The sequence below is a fragment of the Pteropus vampyrus genome, unplaced genomic scaffold (assembly GCF_000151845.1).
Source record: "Pteropus vampyrus isolate Shadow unplaced genomic scaffold, Pvam_2.0 Scaffold223, whole genome shotgun sequence".
NCBI classification, from domain to species: domain Eukaryota; kingdom Metazoa; phylum Chordata; class Mammalia; order Chiroptera; family Pteropodidae; genus Pteropus; species Pteropus vampyrus.
Genome location: NW_011889004.1, coordinates 1,184,591 through 1,204,301, shown reverse-complemented (window position 1 = coordinate 1,204,301; position 19,711 = coordinate 1,184,591).

Sequence of the window (19,711 nt, the reverse complement as noted above, 5' to 3'; positions counted from 1 at the left end):
GTTTGTCTTGGACTTCCTCACCTTGTTGCTCAGGCCACAGAGGTGGCAAGACAGGTTGGGTGGCGGGGCCAACTCTTGTGGGTTTAAGGGCAGGGGCTTCTGCCTTCCCTGCCTGCCCAGGATTTCAACTCCAGCCCTATGTCTTGAGCAGTAAAAGGATCACCTTTTCTGGGCTGATGACAGCACCCCTTACTGTACCTTCTCCTGGGAATTCCCCTCTTTCTGTGGGGGCAGTTGGGGTCATGAAAGGGGCTCCGGACCGAGTCCCAGTGCCTGTGAGTTTCCTTTTCACACCCCCTACCTGTCCTCAGTTCCAGACCTAAAAACTAGGGGACTGGACTGGACGATCCTTCCAGGTGCTTCTGCTTTCAGGTTTCCTCAGCTGGGCTCAGGAAGAGGGGGTTGGGGGGCATGCAGAGCCTCTGTCTGCAGGACAAATGAGGCCCAGCTGTTGTCACAGGAGCACACAACATTCACACTTGAAGTTGGGAACTACTGATTACAGAATTTATGGTTTTTGTTTTGTCTATTTCTTTAATCAAAAAAAGTCCTTCATAAAGACCAAAACTACTTTAGGATAACCCTATCCCAAATCATACATCCCAAAATCACAGAGATTAAGGTGGCACATGTGTTATCAGGACTTCTAAGGGGGATCACAGTGCTTTCTGCCACATGTCAGAATGCATTTCACGTCTCATACAAGCCAGTAAGGAAAATAACCTGCCAAAATACATTTCTAAGTATAACTAGTTGTTTGAGGTTATAAAATTAGAAAATTGTACAATTGGTAAACAGTATTTTGTTTTAAATTTATAAAATTAGTAACTAGACCATTTTATGAGATAAATAATAATCTGAAACTGCTTCGTTTCTTAAATGTAGATTGTTATTTTCAGTGATTGGAAATAGTTTGATTTCCTACGTAGGGTGAGCCAGAGAAAGTACTTCATAAATAATGCTCATTTGAAGCTGTCTAGACAATATTTTTACCTTTTTTTTTTTTAAGCCAACCCCTGACCCCCAATAGATAATAATATGCTCACACAGATCCCATGGTCTGTGGGGTTAGAATTAATAATACTCCTTATTATTTTGGCCTGGGGGAGACCAGTAGGGTTCTACTCTGCTTTTTGGTCTTTGTTTTGACCATGCTGCAAACTCAAAGCTGCTGGCTGGCCCTTGGTGCTTAATTGTGGTGTTTGCAAACTGGTCCCCTGGAATCACTGAGTGGCTCCTTGTGGACTCCCTGCCAGCTCTCCGTCCTTTGCCTTTGGTCCTCACCTGAGAGCTGAGTGGCTACCGTTTCCAGGGCGCCCACCCCAGAAGCCTTCGCTTTGGAGGACCGCATAGGGGGCCACCCATGTATAACGACGAGTTGTCAGCAGGACTCTGGGGGAAAGGTATTGGTGAGAAGATTGCTGCAGCCGTGTCTAATCCAATTTCTTGCACGTCTGGGGAAGAGAAAGAAGCCATCCGCCTATTCTCCGTTTCCCTCTCAGACAGCCCAGGCAGCTGAGAGAGGCCACGGGCTCCTCTCCCCTCCCAGGGCTCCCTGGCAGCCTGTCATTGCTGCATTATGGCAAGATGCTGCGGCCGGCCGCAGTCCCAGCCCGACTAGGGAGTCTGGAGCTCGCTTGTAGGAAGAATAGCCCAACCCCATTCATCAGCACTGTGAGGACCCGAGCTGACTCAGAGGAACCCCCACCGTGTCCTCTCCCGGTTTCCATTTGATGCCCATGTCTCACTGGGATGTTAGCCCCAGAATAGCTCCTGGCACGTTGCCTCTGAGCTGAGGAAATGAAGACATCTCCTCAAGAGTTCCGCAGTCTGAGCAGCAAGAGCCCACCTGGCCAGTCCACCAAGCCACACGCTTGCTCTGGGCCACCCACTTCCTCGCAGGGCTAGATGCTTTGCTTCCCAAAGCCTGTTTCCCTTTGTATAGAGAGAGTTGACAGTGATGCTCTGAGTGCCTTTGGGATGTTGTCAGGATAACATGAAGAACAGATAACAAAAATTACACAGACTTCTAAGAAAAAAGGGGTGAGGATAGGTAACAGCATTACCATTATTTACAAATAATAGAAGTAGCACGCGTGAAGGAACATGAAATCTTTTCTTTACACCTAGCCATGGGGAGGGCTGAGGAAACCACATAGCTGAAGGACGCAGGGCTCTTCCTGACTTGGAACTCAGAAAGACCTGGGTTCAAACCCCTGCTCAGCCACTTGCTATCTGTGTGATCCTAGGCAAGTTACCTAAGTTTGGGGCACAGCAATTTCTTTATCTAAAAGGGGAGTTTTAAGGGTTTTACGGGGATTAATAATGCCGGGAAAGCCCTGTGCACACTGCCACTCAAGGAAGGTGGCTCTTTTTCCAGATGTTTCCTCAGGGTGGGAGTGGGGGTTGCAGAAGGAAGCAGAGAAAAAAGCAGTGGTGACCCAGAGGAAGCCCCGGCTTGGAAGGACCAAGCCCCCCAGTGGCCCCCAGGTAGGCCCCATCCCTCCACCTGCACCAGGAGCTTAATGAACCTGCATCTGGCCTGTTTGTCCTTGTTGTGTTTGCCCAGTGCCAGCTGCGAAGCCCAGGAAATGATAGATAACCCTGGCTGGGGCTGCCTGGAAAGGATGTTCTGGTTCGTCACATTAATACTCGCTGCTCTGGTCAATAATTTACTGGAGGCTCGGGTGAGAGGGGGGCACTCGGCTCTGTACCTGGACCTCCTCTCCAAGGCTCTGGGTACCTGGGCCGTAAAATCCTAACTGCAGACACCAGGGAGGCACAGCAGTGACCTAATTTTCTCTTATCAGGCATAAGGAAGAAGTCCCCGTGGAGTCTTGCCCATTTCCAATATAAATAATGTAATTCCCCTGCCTCCCTGCTAGGGGAGGAAGGGGCAGCCTTTGATCTGAAGGAATTAAGTCAGTAAACAAAAGTGAAGAAGGCTGCGGAGGCGGCTCCTTGTTGGTACCTGCTGTGCCATTTGCCCTGAGAGAGAGGAGTTAAATTCAGACAAGTGAAGTGGACTGTGGGGACAGCCTCGCTCCCACCCACCCTCCCCCGGATCTCCCTGAAGTCTCCCTTTATCACCAGCCGAGCCCCAGGACATCTTCCTGGGACCCCAGCACGCGCCTGCCGCAGCCCAGCCTGTGCATGGTCCTCCCCAACTCTCCCAGCAATGGCCCAGCTTGTGCTGTTTGTAATTTTTAGTGGAGGATAACTCTGGGATCCTCAGTCCAGGGTCCCCAGGCTGGAGAAGGGCTCCCTCTGAGGGAGGAAGGGGTTCTGTGGCGGCCAGAGCCACTAAGACTGTGTCCCACAGAGTGTCACTCAGGCTTCCAGCCTGCACTTCAGGAGAGCAAGCTGTGGGTTCTTGTCCCTCCGACTCTCTGCCTCCGGCTGTGTGGCCTTGAGTAAATCCCTTCCACTTTCTGGGCTTTCACGTCTTTGGCTGCACAGGGTCAGGTTTGGACCAGAGAAACTCTGAGACTCCTTCTGATTCCAACAGTCTTCTAATGTCAAATATGTTTCTAAAGGAATTCCGCAGGCTGATCTCCCAGGCCCTGTCGAACCAGTTTCATCCTCCAGGGAGCTGAAAGGAGTGACTGACCTAGTATCCCAAGAGGCAACAAGTTGGACTAGGTCCCCTGAATGTACAGCCAGCCTCACCCCGTCCCTTCTAGCCCCACACGCCTCTGGCACAAACTGGGGAGCGGCAATTGTGGTGTAAGCTCCCAGGTTAATGTGAAGGGCAGTGGGCAACAGGGCAGGGAGTTGGCATGTCTACTCTGGACTTCCTGCCACCTCTTCCCCGGCAGTGGGCCCAGCTCCAGTCGGACCAGGGAGAGGATGAGGTGGCAGGTGCTGCACTGTCGGCCAGGCCTGCTTTGACAGTTGCTCTGCCCCAAAATCCACGGGAGACCTCCCTTCTTTGCCCACGCCCAACCCCTCCCGGATCTTCCCCTCCCAGCCGTAGTTCCTGAGGCAGAATCTATTAAGTCCTTCATATTAGCCAGCAAAGGGAGAAACAACCCTCTTTCATCTTAACTGGAGTGAATTTGCATTAACACCTGGGGAGTTCTGTTTGCCTTGAGAAAGCACATTGCTATTCTGAGCTGCACACGCTGCGGAGCTGGTTGCAGTGTCCTATTCTTTTATTAATACGGCTTCTCTCTCCTCCCTCCTCTTTCCCATGGAAGGGGAGAGCCGCTGGGGATGCCACGACTCCCCCATACCCCCACAGGAAGGTCCTGGAAACTCCAAGAAGGGAGAGTGGGAAGCAGCTCCCAGGTGGATCAAGCGTCTTCCTCCCACAAGACCACCCTACTCCCCAACTCCACAACTCCAGGAGGCCACCAGGCTCCGGGGGCAGCTCCCAACACATCCCAAACCCGAGGCCCCCATTCGCCAAGTCTGCTGTGGCCAGTTCCTGCTCAGCGTAGGGTGGAAGGGCCCCAGAAGGCAGACGCGGCCCACTTCGCGGAGCTCCTTAGGCAGGGAAGGGGATGGGGAGATGCAGATAACTCAAGGACGGCTCCCACAGGGCTGGGGGCCCCCAAAGTCGTGATGTGGAAGTCATAGCGTTACAGGTAGGCCTGACTCGGAGGCTGCTGTGTGTCTGCCCAAGGGTACTGCTCCCAACCCTCCAGCAGCAGGACCGGCATCAGTCACCTCACGTCCTCCTCGATGCAACTTAGGGTGATTGCACCTGGGAAATGTCTGGGACAGTGTGGGTTGGACGGATCTTGTTTTTAGGTCTCAGATCTGGAGACTGAGGTTGCAGAAGGGGAGAAAGGGCGGGCAACAGTGGAGGGAACAGTGAGCAATAGCACGCCTGCCCTCTGCCTCACCTGCCTTCTAGTCTTTCCAGAGGCTCAGGCTCCTCCGAGTCCAGACCTGGAATGGACGTGAGCCTTCTCTCCCTCTCTCCGGCTCCCATGGGCCCAGAAGCTGAAGGAGGCTGAGAGTCCTCGATGAGTAGTGAACAGCACCACCCTGCCCCTACCCTCACCCCACTGATCCCAGAAGATAGGGAAGGGGAGGAAAATGCAGGGCTGACACGTGGGACCAGGCTCTATCTCCTTAGGAATGGGGAGCTGGTCAGAGAGAGGGTCCCACAAAGAGTGTGAGTGGCACAGCAGAGCTGGAGTGGGGTGGGGGACCACCCCCAGTGCTGCTCAGAGGAGAGGCCTTGACCTCTCAGCCCTCACATTCCTCTCCTGCATGATGGACTCAGTTCCCGCTGACCGCAGGGTCATCATGAGGCTTGAATGGAATCACGGATACCATGTTCTGAGCCAGTGTCTGCTGCAGGGAGAGTTTATTAAATGATGCCTGCCGCTGAGTGGTTATAGCTATTTTACTATTAGCTTGTCCTGACTCAGTTATCAGAGGAGACAGCTCAGGCAAGCAGGGGCCATCTTTTGCCAGGATGGGTTCTCCTGCAGCTCTCCCTCCCACTCTTGCACCCTGAGCAGCTGGGGCCCTCTCCAAACCACCCTGAACTTCCCCGCCACCTCACCACACCGGACCAAGAAGAGAGGGGCAGGAAATGCTCCCAGCATTGGGGTTCTGGCTCTTGTGTGTTGACATCAGGAGAGGGGCAAGTGGTTGCAAATATCCCCAAGTGGGTGATGGCTGGGCCTTGGAGGGGAGTCTAGAGAGTCTGGAGTCCTGGGTTGGTATCAGCATTCCAAGGGCATCCCCAGCCCCTCTAGCAGCCTGCTCGCCCCACGCAAGACTGGGTCCATGCCAGGTGCAAAGTCTGCTCTCTCCAGTGACATTTACCGGCTGGTAGGTGGCCACCCAGACATGAAATCAGTGCCAGCCTGAGGATAGCCCACTTCATTAGAGGCGGCTCTGCTCTGCTGCATAGGTCAGCACAGGGCAAGCACAGCCCCTTCCTCAAGCCCCCTGTCTCCTCTCAAGCCATTCAGCCCTACTGCCTGATGCCAGAGGGCAGGTCCCAACCCCTCACCCTGGCACCGTGTCTGGGGTCAGGGACACAACATCCCTCTGAGCACCTGCTCTGGCCAGACAATGAAGAAGATGGAAATATTAACAACTGTGATCTGTGTTGGCCAGGACGTACTTGGTCTGTCTCCTTAATCCCCAGCAATCCCAGGAAAGCCACATGTACACTGAACTGTATACACCAGCTCTAGTTCATGGCAGCGGCTCCCACTTAGGTCATTACCTGGTGGCATCATGAGAGCCTCGTGCAATCACCATTGCTCCCACATGAGACAGCAGGAGACTGAGGCTCAGAGAGGCCAAGTGACTTCTCAGAGATGGGGTTTGAACCTTTTCCTCCGGCTCAGCTCGAAGCAGGCTGGACAGAAGTCCTCCCCTGATATCACTTGGGTGTGGCCGCAGGCCCTCTGAAGGGTCTCAGCAGTGGGGACAAGACCTTGGGCACAACAGGTGTGAGAGGGGCTGTCCAGGGGCAGGGGGCAAATTCTGGGAGGAGAGGTCCCAGTCCTGGCCTCAGCCCCAGGAGAGAAGGAATTGGGGATATGCGGTTGGGCTTGGTGCTGCTGGGTGCACGGGCTCGTTCATTCACCTGCCTCTCCACTGGAAGCTCCTCACTGAGCCTGTCCATGGCAGGGTGGTGTGGGCCTGGCAAAGTGGAAAGAACACAAGTCCTGGGTGCAGGCGTGGGCTCCGCCTCTTCCCAGCTGGGGGTCTCCAAGCAAGCCACCTCACTGCTGTGGCTCCAGTTTTCAAAGCTGAAAAACAGGGTCACACTTATGTCTGCCTTGGATGAGTAAGTGAGACAATGTGCTTAAAGTGCTCAGCACTGTGACTGCCACCGAGCACCCCACAACTGCCAGGGAGCACACACACACGTGAGAATGATCTCCCATCATTCTCATTTATCTAGCATGTTGGATACAAAACCCAGTCCTGATCCATCTGTAACTTCCAGAGCAGCTGGGGCAAGCGGGTGGCCAAACCCTCTTGTCTAATTACCCTGTGCCCAGCACAGAGCCTAGCACAAAGTAGGTGCTCAGTACTGATTTGCTGAGTGAATGACAGAGTCTTCGTTTCCCCGTCTGTGGAATGAGGATCTTAATGTGCCTGAGAATCTTACCCCACTCCCTAGGCCGTTGTGCAATTCAGGTGAAATGATGGCTCAGAAAGCATTTGTTTTTATAATTAGAATGCTGAGGAGGAGGAGGAGAAAGAGGAGGAGGGAGGTGGTGACTTCCCAGCAAGCAGTGTGGGGCCCGGGAGAGAGTCTGGGGCATGATGTCCCCCTGGCCAGCTGGTCAGGACAGCTGAGCTATAATCACCATAGTGCCTGGTCATCACGCTGCCACCCCCTCCCTCAGGCCCTGTGGCCTAGAGGAGCACTCTGTCAATGTCTCCTTCCCCCACCCCCCAGCCCCCACCCCCCACAACGGCCTAGACAAATTAGCCAGTCCTGCCCTGAAACCACTGGCCCTGCCCCTCGAAGCCACCACTGCCTCCTCCTCCTCCGCCAGCCTGAGGAGCCGGGCAGGGGCTGCGAGACAGGCATGAGCCTCAAATTTGTGAATCTTCTCCTCCTCTGGGTCAGGCGACACTGCTGTATCCCCATTTTACAAATAAGGACCTTTTCCCAGAGGCCAGAGACTCACCCAGGGTCACGCGAGTGAATCGCAGGACTGTCACTCAAACACTGGCTGATCTGGTCCCAGAGTTCCCACGTTTAACTTCCACTATCTTCCTCCCCGCTCCAGTTTCCCCTGCGCACTACAGAGCTGCAGACGTCCTGAAGCTTCCAGCCCTGCCGAGCCTGAGAGAAGGGCTGCCGCCTGCTCATCCCCTCCCAGCATCCCAGGGACAGCATGATGGATGAGGATCCTCTGGGGGGCAGGTGCATCACGCCCACACACGTGCGGACCGACCATCAGGTGATGGATCTTTTCCTCCCCTCCCCTCCCCAGGGGCTTGGCTCCATCTGGTCAGGCACAGTGCCAGGCTGATGGATGGACTGCCTGCTGGGCCACCCTTGCTACCACTGCCATCCACATCCTTGCCACTGTGCTCCAGGGTCAGGAAGGTGGCTCTGTCGTCCCTCGTTCAGTCATTCGACAAACACATCAAGGGCCTACTATGTACTGGAACACAGAGCAAGCAAGACAGACTGGAAAACAAGTCGTCACCCTCCAGTGTGGCAAATGTAGTCACAGGGCAAATAGAGGGAAGCAATGAGAGCCAGAGGAGGCCTCTGACCAGATCTGACGGACCAGGGTGAGGGGTCTGACTAAGGCAGGAAGAGAGCAGCTTATGTGAAGTCCTAGAAGTAAGAAAGGGCAAGGCATGTTCATGAAGTTTCGACAAGTCAGGATGACTAAGGCAGGGAGATGGGATGGGGGTAGGGGATCAGAGACGGCCAGGGAGTGAGGCCAGGTTGGGTGAGAGGATTGAGGAGCCAAGTCGACACTCCCCAAAGACCCTGCTGCTGCCAGGGGAGGGCAGCCTGCTGAGGGTCTGCAGAAACTGAGGAGCAGAGGGCGGCCCTGGTGGGGTGGGGCTGGAAGAGGCAGCTGAGGGGAGGAGTGTGAAAGACTGTGGAGCCGACAGTGGTCAGTGCCGGAAGCCGGGGGCGGGGCTGTTAGTATTAGCCCCACTTTAATAGATGAGGAAACCAAGCCTTGGTAATGGGGAAGGACTTGCCCAAGGTCACGCAGAGAGGAGAGGCAGAGCTGGGCTGAAGGTAGGGTTGTATGAGAGCCGAGAGCCCCTGTTACCCCAGCAACCAGACCACGTCCCCAGGCTTAGCCTGGCTGGGCATGGGTGTCTGAGGACACCCCCCACCAGCACCAGCACTGCTTCATTCAGGAAGGCAGCTGTCCCTTCGTGCTGCCACGGACAGGAGCCAGGCAAGAAATATCACATCATTAAAATGACAAATCCCTTCACTAACTGAACTGGAAGGCCTGTCTCCCTGCCTCCGATCCCTTCGGTTCCCCTCTTTCCCTCTCCCCCCAGGCTCATAGTCCCTCTCAGACTGGCAGGAGAGCACGGCTGGGACCACCTCGTCCCTGAGACGACCTTGGGTCTCCAGCCCTCCAGCAGGGACCCAGGAGGAGTGTGGGGCAGGGCTGAGGGCTCTGTTCCACAGCCGAGGACACAGGATCAGAGAAGGGACGAGACACTCCAGCTGGGGCCCCCTCCTCTGCAAGGGTCCTGGACATTGGCCTCAGGTTAGCGGCAGACCATATGGAGCGGGAGCTGCCCCAAGTGACCCCAAAGGCCCCATCCAACGCTGGGATTCCACAGCCATGTCTTGCCCCTACTCCAAACAAGTCCAGACCAAGATTCACTATTCCAGAATAGTGTTCCTAGCCCGTGATCAGCTATCTATAGAGCTTTTCTTCAGGGTCAAACCTGTCTCCCACCTGAGACATTTTCTTGTCTGAGCCTTACCCTGTGGAGGACGGGACAGGGGTCTTTCTCTTGAATTTACAGGCAGGCACCCCGGCAGCCTAGGCAGGCTGCTGCCCTGGGTTTTCCCCACATCTGACAATGTGGGGCTGACCCTGTTTTTTTTTGTTTGTTTATTTGTTTTTTGACTAAAGCTAAGGCTGAGCTTGTGCAGGGCCTGGCACGTGCTGAGTGAGCACATGTCTCTCCCCACACCCACTCAGATACATCCACAACTCATCCACGCCTGTGTGTGTGAAGTCCACACCTGCAAAGCGCACTGCACACACAGATGCATGTGCCCACAACGTGTCTGCCCGACTGGGCACCTGCTCTGCCCTGGCCTTGGGTTCTTGGGCCCCAGGTATTAAGACCCCTGCATGTGCATTTCCATCCTAGAGTATAAGCGTGCACACACACCTGGCCACAGATGCACCTGTCTGTACTGACATGCCCACGTACATCCTTGCAAGCCTGGACCCCTCATGTGACCACCAGACCTGTCTGTGGACATCTGTGTTGTGTGTTCACAGACATTGGGGGCCCCATGTGGGGTCCGGGACTTATTTGGGAAGCAGGGCAAGTGAATAGATGCTGGGAGACACCGCTCAGATCTGCAGGCAGCCCCGGTTCCCAGAATGACCCCCCCCACTCCCCATTCCTCCTCCAGGCCCAGCCAGCAAGGACACACTGTCCGTCCGCTTAGTGTCCTGGTCTCCTTGGACGCAGACAGAGCCCACAGAGGCGTCTGGCGCATCCTGACTCGGCCACAGGAACTGCACCGCTGCCCCCGCGGCCCCCTTCCCTGTGCTCAGTGCTGTCCTGCCTGTCCTTTCCCACCTGCTGGGCAGCTGGACCTGCCTCCCACTCCCAACCCTCCCAGGTCCATGATGGGGAGAAGGTTTCTTTCAGAAATCACCATGAAGGGTCCCCAAGCCTTCCCCCATGACCTTAGGCAGGTCTTTCCTCTATCAAGACCTCAGTGTTCCCATCTGAAAAATGGGAGGGAGGTCGAACTAGAAATTCACCAAGGTTCTGTCCATCTCTGGCTATTCAATTCTCCCAAAGGTCAGGAGAGAGAAGACAGAATATGGGGTCTGGTGGGGAGATACAAGGAAGAAGCAGCAGGGTTTTAGGGACAGCCCCTCTCTAGCCCACCACCAGACCTCACAGGGTTTGGGCTGGGGATCAGAGCACCCCTGAGTCTGGGACTGTGCTCGGTGTGCATTCTCTCAGATGATCTTCTCTGCCCTCTCCCAGCGAGTGCTTCATTGCCATTTCACAGATGAGGAAACTGAGGCCGGGGTAGATGCGTGAGGAGCCAGAAGTCCCCCACCTCCTTGCACTTCCCTACACTAAGGGCCACACTGTGGGAGCCATGCCTGAGACGAATCCAGTACTCCCTGTCCTGCCCTCTTTAGGGAGGGTGGCCTTCCGGGAATGGCTTTCTCCGGAGCCAGGCACCTCCCCCACCCTGCTCCTGGCTCCTGGCTCTGAGCCCACCCCTCAGCACTGCCCATCCATCTGCTGTAGCTTCCTGGCAGGGCCAGTGGGCCATATATCACCTGACAAGCCTGAGGCAGCTGGCCAGGTGGGTGGGCAGGGCATTGCTGAGAGCTCTGGACCCTGAGTGTGACCCACCTCAGTGCCGATGGTGGTATTTCAGGCACTGTCTCCTGCCTGTGAACAGAGAGTTGGGGCCAGCGGAAGAGGGGCCCCACTAAAGTCTCAAAGCCCACCCTGGGGTAGCCACTTATTATGGGGGAGGCATGAGGACACGGTTCAGGCTACAGGGTGATCTGGCTGAAAGGGAGTATAGGTGGGTCTGATGGCCTGTAGATGGAGAGCACGGAGGTTGAGCGTTTGGCAGGAGAACAGAGATTTTATCTCCCCAACCCCACCTGCGGAGTAATTTGCTGATGTAGGTAGCTGAGGCGCTATCTCCTGGCTAGCCAGAAGGAAGTGCCTCAGCCCCACAACAGCCTCCTGCCCCCTCATCCCCACACCTGCCCTCACTTGCCAGGGCTGCCTCTGTAGGGAGTCTCCAGTTCATTCATTCATTCATTCATCCATCCATCCATCCATTCACCCATTCAACAACTATGTATGAGCTACTGTATGCACAACAGAGGGATGCAGTGAACAAAATCCAGGCAAGAAAGAAGAGTCCACAGCGCGTTAAGCTGAGGGAGTAAAAGCCAGGACAATAAAGCAGAGCAGTGGGAGAACAGGTCTTGTGTGTGTGTGTGTGTGTGTGTGTAAGCTAGGGTGGCCAGGAAAGGCCCTTTGGGAAGGTGACTTTTGAGTAAAGACCTAAGGAGTGAGCAGTGAAGATGTCTGGGAGAAGAGCATTCCTGGGAGAGACACACAACAAATGCAAAGGCCCTGAGGCAGGAGTGTGCCTGGCTCTCTGCCAAGAGTAGGTGGGGGCCAGGGGAGGCAGCTGGAGTGGTGAGAGCAGAGAGATGAAGAGGGAGGTATCTGGGGCCCCTTGATGATTTTGGCTCTCGCTCAGAATAAGGTAGATGCCACTGGAAGGCTGTGAGGGAATCATGCTAGAGTTTAGGCCGGCGACCAGTGGTAGGTTAGGGGGCCAATGGGAGGGACATGTGACAGGCCCTCTGTCCCTGGTTTGTTTGTTCTCCTTCCTTCCCTTGCTTCCTGTTCTTTTTCTTCTTCTTTTTTTTTTCTTTATTAATTAATCCAGCAAACGTTTATCGAGTGCCAAGCTTACTTCCAGCCTTTTGTGAATTCAATCCAAAGGATGCTCGACCTGCCTGCCCTCCACAAGGCACCCCACAATGTCTGCCCTGTGTGCCTGGGGTAGGGGCCGGGCCCACCTCAGCCCTCTCCACGCTCCAGTTGGTCGACTCACCTTGCGTGCCCTTCGCTTGGGTGCAGGGATTCACACGTGATAGTCACGCGGGTGTAGAATGGCAGCTGTGTGTGTGCGGAGAGGCCACCAAATGTTGGTGTTCGGGGCTGGTGGGCCTCACACTCATAAGACCAGTGTTGAGCACACACAGTTTGTTGCCTCCTCTCCCTGGGCCTCAGTTTCCCCATCTGAGAAATGAGTAGGGTGAGAGGACCTAAGACCCCTTTCTATTCTAAAATGAGGACACTCCATGGTTACCCAGAGTCCCAGGGACCAGAAGTGGGAGGGCACAGGTTTGTGGTTTCACTTATACAGGCAGGACATTAATGTCTACAGTGAGCTCACAGAGAAGGCTGCACAGAGCTGTGTGAACCCATGTGAGCACAGGGGATATGCATGTGAGGACACAGGGAGGGGCCGGGCTTATGGGAGGCCCTCCACTCCATTCTATAGAGAACTGGCCTTTGGGGTCCCTTTGTGTAGTGCTCTTAGAGGCATCCTCCTGGCATGATGGGACCCCAGGTCTGGGATGGGCTTGTACAGACCCGTGGCAGGGACCCGCCTCACTCAGCTGCCCCAAGGAGCAACAGAAGAGCAGGAGGTCCCAGTGGTGACCCAGCCCCAGCAGGAAAGGGGCCCCGTCTCCTGCTCCCTGCCTGTGGCCCTGCGTGGCCCTGTAGTTCACCCTGGTCCCCCACAGCTCCTCTAATTACACAGCTATAAAGCACAAATCTCTAACGATCCAATTAGTAACGCCATTACTGCTCTGTCCAGGATTAAAATTACCAATTAAACTGCTGTCGATTTTATCATCACTTAGGCTCGACACAACCAGGGCACTGTGGGCCAAAGAGGCCCATTAGTGGGCCCTTGGGTGGAGCGCCAGGCGGCTAGGGCCAGGGCTGCAGGCCTAGCTCAGCCCTGGAGAACAGTGGTTCAGAAGGAAGTCCCTCCACCTACCACCCCTGGCATCCTAGTGCTCTGCCCTAGCCCCGTCCCCCAACATGGGGACTCCAAATGATCATAGCCCAGTTTCCTATAGAACTGGTGGAGGGGCTCCGGCAAGACCAGCCCCTCCCTGGGCAGCGCCTCCAGTCTGGGCCTCTTCCATGATCCTCTCATCAAAACTCACCCATTCCATGTCCCATTCTCTCAGTGCCAAGCTAAGCATACAGTTGACCCTCATCTGAGAGCCTGGCCCCCACTTTCCCTGCCCCATCTCTCTGCCACCGCAGCGCCCTCTGCCCACAGGCTCGAGGTGCCTTCATTACACGATGTGGAGTATGGGGTGCCACTCTGAAGAGCTGCTTATCAATGGTCAGCGTTGTCTGTATCCCAGGTGACATGCAGGGGCCCCTTTTGGGGGTCCCTCAGTGCCTTGTCTCAGAACAGGGGAAATATTGGAGCATAAAGCCAGAACCCAGGGAATAGGCAAGTGCTGGCTCTGCCTCTGGCAGGTAATGAGCTCCCCATCCCTGGAGATGTGCAAACATAGGCTGCACCCAGGCCACGTGGCAGCAGGTGAAAGCAGCAGCTCACACATGGGGAAGGGTAAATGTTGGGCTAGGTGACTGAAGCCAGGTAAATAATTTGGTTCTCCTGAGAGAGAATTTGAGGGATGGCAGGAGGGGTCTGGGCAGCTGGAGACAGGGAGGCATGCACCAAGCCGAAAACTCAGCCCAAGGGGTGTGCTAAAGGTTTCTGGTCTGCAGCACCTCAAGAACCTCTCTGAGACACCGCTGGAACAGTGACAGTGAACATCTGTGCTCTGCCTGGACCCTGGGCTTGGCAACTTCCGCGCCTTCCTCTTTCTGTGCTCACCCTGAGAAACAGATGCCCTAATTCCCAGATGAGGCGCTAAGATTCCAAGTTCCAATGGCTTGCCTGAGGTCACACAGTTTCTCTCTTGGGTCTGACCTGAGAGGACATGTTAGTGCCCTTTGGCAAGGGTCTGCACATTTCAGCACCTTTGCAGTTCCTTGTTCAAGTGGAAGCTTACACATTGATTGCCCTTTGTGTCACACAGAAAGATGCAGAGTTAAGGGTGTAGGCCTCTGGGAGACTTCAGGGTCCCAGCCTCACCCCGCTTCCAAGATGGCGAGACCTTGCAGGGAGAGCTGCCTCTCACCCCCCACCACCACAGATTGACCAAAGATGGGGCCTCTTCTCGGGGAGCAGCTGCCCCAGGCGGGCTGGTGGAGTGTCTAGTCAGAGGCAGCAGACTGAGGCAGGGATCTGGGATCCCAGAGCAATTAGGAGCTGCCTCTCGCCTCCTCTCATGCCAGCTGTCGCAGCTATCATTCAGGAAGTGGGCTTGGAGCAGGGGCTGGGCCCTCAGTACCCACGCTCTCCTTCCCAGCTAGCAGCCTGGCCATGTCCCGGGGGTAAGCTCCCATTTCCCAGAGGGAGAAGCCAAGGCCCAGCGGGGACCAGGAATAGGGATCTCTGTCATTTTCTGGGTGGGACATGCCTAAATTCCACTCGCCCTGCCCAGACTTGGTTTCCCCCACCAGGCCTTCTTCCTCTGGAGCAGTGTTTCTAATTCTGGCTGCATCTTGGAAGCTCCTGGGGAGCTTTTTAAAAAATGCCTCTGCCCAGTTCCCAGGCCAGGCAGATAGGAGAAAATTCTCCTGGGTCAGGGTGCGAGGAGGGGGCAGAGCAGAGTGAGTGCCTGTGCCTGTCTCTCCAGGACCAGGTTTTTGCACTTATTGATAAACTCTGCCCTGAGGCTTCTGTGCTCCTGTGGCCATGCCTCTCTCTGCCTCCTAGACCACTTCTGGGCTCAGGGGAGTCTGGAGGCCAGAGATAGAGGCTCTAAAGTTCCATCTTCGGCAACATGTGTCAGCACTGTGTGTGCCAGGAACAGCAGCACCAGGCACTGTCACCTTCATCATCTCATCAGATCCTCACAGCAACCCTGGTTGGCTGTGTAATGGCAGCATCAACCCCATTTTACAAGAGAGAAACCGAGGCAGGACAGGTACCATACTCAGGGTTCATCCCAGCCACACCAGACTCCAAGTCCAGTGCTCTTTCTCCATCACCAAGTTGCTTCTCAAGGAGCAACAAATTCAAGGACCGATCCCCTTCATCCTATTTCCTTCTTGTGAACTCTGTCACCTTTTCTGCCCAGTCTACCCTTGTTGCCTGTGAGAGATGGCATCTGAGGGCTCAGAGCAGGTGCCCAGGGCAGAATGGGATCAGAGCAAACAGGGGCCTCTAAGTTCTGGCCCACACCCTCTCCCGGCTGGGTCTGCCTCTGCAAGTCTATAGATTCCATTATTCATCAAGTGACTGTGTGAGTTTGCCCAGACGATGAATATTTTATTCACCTCCAGACACTGTCCCCAGCGGGTTCTTGGAACAGTATTATTCCCTAGCCAAGGAGTAGAGGCCAGAGCCTCTGCCCTCCCTGGACAGCCACTCCCCACTTTATGCACCTCCCACCTCCCCAGCAGCCCCCCAGCTCAAGCAGGGCTGCTGCCAGCAGTTCTGGCATGACCTTGAGCTTGGTGCTTGCCTTCCCTCCACTTCGATTTCCTCCCCTGGGCAATGGGTTCATTAATTGCCTTGTTGGGCTCTCAGTGTCTCTCAATAACTTCACCCTACTCGTCAGAGCCCTTGACTGCGGGCTCTGCCAGGAGCTCTCCCTGGTGCTGAACATGAGTGGTGAGTGAAGTGTGGCCTCAGAGGAGTGGTCTCCTGGCTGAGGAGCGTGGGGAGCATACTGATTTTGACAGGAGAGAGCTCCAGTGTCTAGGAGGAAAGGGTCCAGGCTCTAGATAAGGTGGTCTCCATTTCTTTCCCACTGCATTCCTGCCACTTTGTGGATTCTCTCAGAGTCACAGGTGGGTTCAGCACCCTGTGTCTTCAGCACCCTGAACCAAGTGAGGTCCATGGAGACCCTTCTTAGGAGGGGTCCACAAGCCTCCCAGTGACACCCTGAGGAGTGCAGTATGATGGCAGCAGCACTTTCCCCAGATGGGGGAGCGACAGACATAATTCACACCTTGCAATCATGCCATCTGCTCCCCTGCGAAGTGCAGAGAAGAGGACGGGGCTGCAGTGTTGAAGGGTGGGTGATCGTTCGTTTGTTCGTTCATTTATTTATTCATTCATTCATTCATTCGTTTTCTCATTCATTCATTAAGCAGATGTTCATCTAGCCCCTGTCTCCTTTCTAAGCCAGGCACAAGATATAGGGGAGGCAGACCTAGACACTGCCTCTCAGAGCTGAGGGGTGGTCCTCTCACACTTCTGAGCTTCTATCCACCTGGCTCCGCTTCCTCCTGAAGTTCCCTTTACTCATAGTAAGAGGCCCCATGTTCTGTGCACTGAGCACTCACATGCAGGATTTAGGCATTCACTACGGGGGCTAGATGTTCCTATTTAACAGGTAAACTGAGGCTCAGAAAGGTGAACTTAGACACCCAAAATCACATACCCAACTCTGGGTTCTCCATTCAGAGCTCTTACTGCTCATGGCACTGTGTCTCCTACCTCATGTCAAAGACTTTTCAAGCCCAGCCTCCATGTTCTTTCTCTGTAAAAACTGCCCTCTCCTTCTCCACCGCCCTTCAGCGGACAGTGAGCTGCGGCCTCAGCCATGCTGCCTAGCCCTCTTGCTCTGTGGGCGTACAACACTTGATCTGTGAGCCCAGATATAAGCAGCTCCCCCTCAACCTCTCACTCTTGGCCTGGCTTCACAGAACCTTGCACCTGGGGCTGCCCAGTGACCCCAGGTGCACAGCAGTGGAGGGCTAGGGAAATTGATGATGGTTCACAGAGGCAGCATTTCTCCGAGCCTGGAAAGGCAGGGAGAGGTCAGTATAGCTCAGAGCTTGGACCCTACAGCCCTGGCTCCTGTCCCCACCCAGCTTCCACTCTGGGCTTGAACTTCCAGCACTGCCTCATAAGGCTGCATGTCTCAATCTTGTCCCTCCAGTGGGGACAAAGACAAACTGCCTTCAGAGATTTGGGGGACTCAGCAGGTTACATTGCACAGCCCAAGTGTAACCCATGTACCCATCTGAGAAGGGGAAGCGGGTGCAGTTGGTGGCATGTGGAAGCCCCATAGGCCCACAGCCAGCTCTGTGGGACTTGGCTTTGCACTAGGGGAGAGGACAGGGACTAGCCTGAGTCACTAGGGGACTGGGATGTCAGGGATGGCCCAAGTAGTGGGGTGCACTACGGCCTTGTGGCTATTATCCCCAGCAAGTCCTGTCCCTTTGACCTGGTGGAGTCTGCACCAGGGAGCAGCCTGGTCACAAGGTGGACAGCCTGATCCCTCGGCCACAGACCAAGGCTGAGGTCTAGGAGAGGCCCATGTCAGACCTGCAGAGCCTGGCCATGCACTGTAAGCCCACCCACTTGATTTTTGTTTGATTTATCTCAGAGACTGTTTTTGCCCCATTCTTTGAAAATTCTCCACCAGGGCAGCAAGGCTGGGAGCTGCAGAGGATGCAGCAAGAGCTAGCTGTCCCTCTGTCAGGCAAGCATCAACGTGCTCTGTGGCAGCCTCTTGGGGAATCACCAGGAGCTGGGTTTCCCACAGAAATTCAGCAGATTCCAGCCCACACTCCCTCGGCACAGGGGTCCTGATTTAGAACCAGTTGGCCTGGGCTGGTGCAGCCTGGCCACTCAGTAAATACCACAAGAGTGAGCTGCTGCAGCTCACACTCTCAATCAATATGTAGCAGCTATAATTATTATTAATTCATATTCCTTGGGGAGATTTTCATGCTAATAGGAAAGTCCCAAGAGGTACAGGGGAGCACTGCTAGGCACCTCTCATATGTGACATCGTTTCATCCTCACAGCTGCCTGGGAGGTAGCATTGCCACCCTCACTTCATGGGGAGGAAACTGAGGCCCCAGGAGGTTAAGGGAGGTGATTAAGGTCACACAACAAGGAGGTGGTAGATGCAGAAGGCCCAGGTGTGTCTGGCTCCGAGTTCTGAATTCTTTCATCCTCTCACTCCTCTGCTCCACTAGAAGACTTGAGAGAACTCAAAGCACTCAGCTCCAATCGTGGAACATCAAACAAGGGGACAGGTGGACGAGGAGGACTTCAGGTTTGGACTTTCTCTCATACCCTCAGCCCCAGGTCCTAATGGGCACCAATTGGTCCACAGAGGTTGGTAAGACAAATAGCTGGGGTGCTTTTTGGCTCCTTCGCAGGTTTTGGATGCTGCTGGGAGCCTCCTCCAGAGCTGTTCATAAGAAGTTCTGGGGCCCAGGCCTGGCTCAGCCCTGCTCAGCCAAGGCTGGCATTTCTCCCTGAGCCCCCTCTCCCCAGGCCCTAAAACAAGGCTGTGATTAATCAACAACAAAAGCAGAAACAAGCAGAAAACTGTAATCAGCTTGAGAAGGGCAGGGATGAGCAGGACTGTGGCAAGCAGCTTTCCCACTGAGGCCATTGGCTGATTGGACCAAAGAGGGCAGAGAGAGGTGGTTCCAATGTGGCCTCCAGGGGCAGGGTCCGCACTTGGAGCCACAGCAAGGCCAGGGGCTTATACCCTCCCCCATAAATATACATGCGCATCTGTGTACACATGTCCATGTCACTCTCAGCCCAAGGTCTACACACCACCCCCTCCCACCTGCTCAGTCTTCTGCCAGCCAGCTCCTGTCCTCCCCTCTCCTGCCAGCTCACAACCTTGGCACATACAGGTGTCCACACATTCCCAACCCGCATCCATCTGCATGTAGACTTGCAAACACTTGTATGCATTTTTTGTGGATAACAGATATATGCGTACAGATGCCTCCTCATCCAGATGTGCACACATGTTCTGGGGCCCGGGTGAACCTTGCACACACATTTGGTCTAACCTGCAGCCATCCGAACTGACAGGCCTTCAAACCAGTCCTTGCAGACACCCAGCCACCTCCCTGTCCCTCAATGCCCCCTGGGCCATGAGACAGACCTTGGCTCCCCCTCTGCAGGCTGAGGGGTTGGGGCTTGGGAAGAAGCCAGAAATGGGCTCTTTGGTGGGGTGGCGGGGGCAAGGTCAGCTAGGAGGTCCCAGCCACAGGCCTGGGGAATCTACCCCAGACCCGACTCAGCTCCTGCCTGCCACCTCTGCCTCATGACCTTGGTCAGCGCCCTTCTCTTTCAGCCTCAGTTTCCCCACCTTGGAGCCTCTCCTGGCACCAACACTGAGTGATTGTCCTCGAAGACCCAGCCCTGGGGCCGACCTCACCTCGTTGCTAAGTCTCTGGTCCTCAGTTCCCTGCTCTTAGTTCGCGGGGTGTGAGGGTGCGCTAAGGGACAGAAAGAAAGGGCCCCACCCCCACCTTGGTCCCGGTGGCTGCGGACTTGGGTGGGGGGACGAGTCATCCTCCACAGGGGAAAAGGGGAACCCGGGGCGAAGGGGAGCAAAAGCCCCCAGAGGGGTTGGGGCGGCCGCGCAGGGGCCGG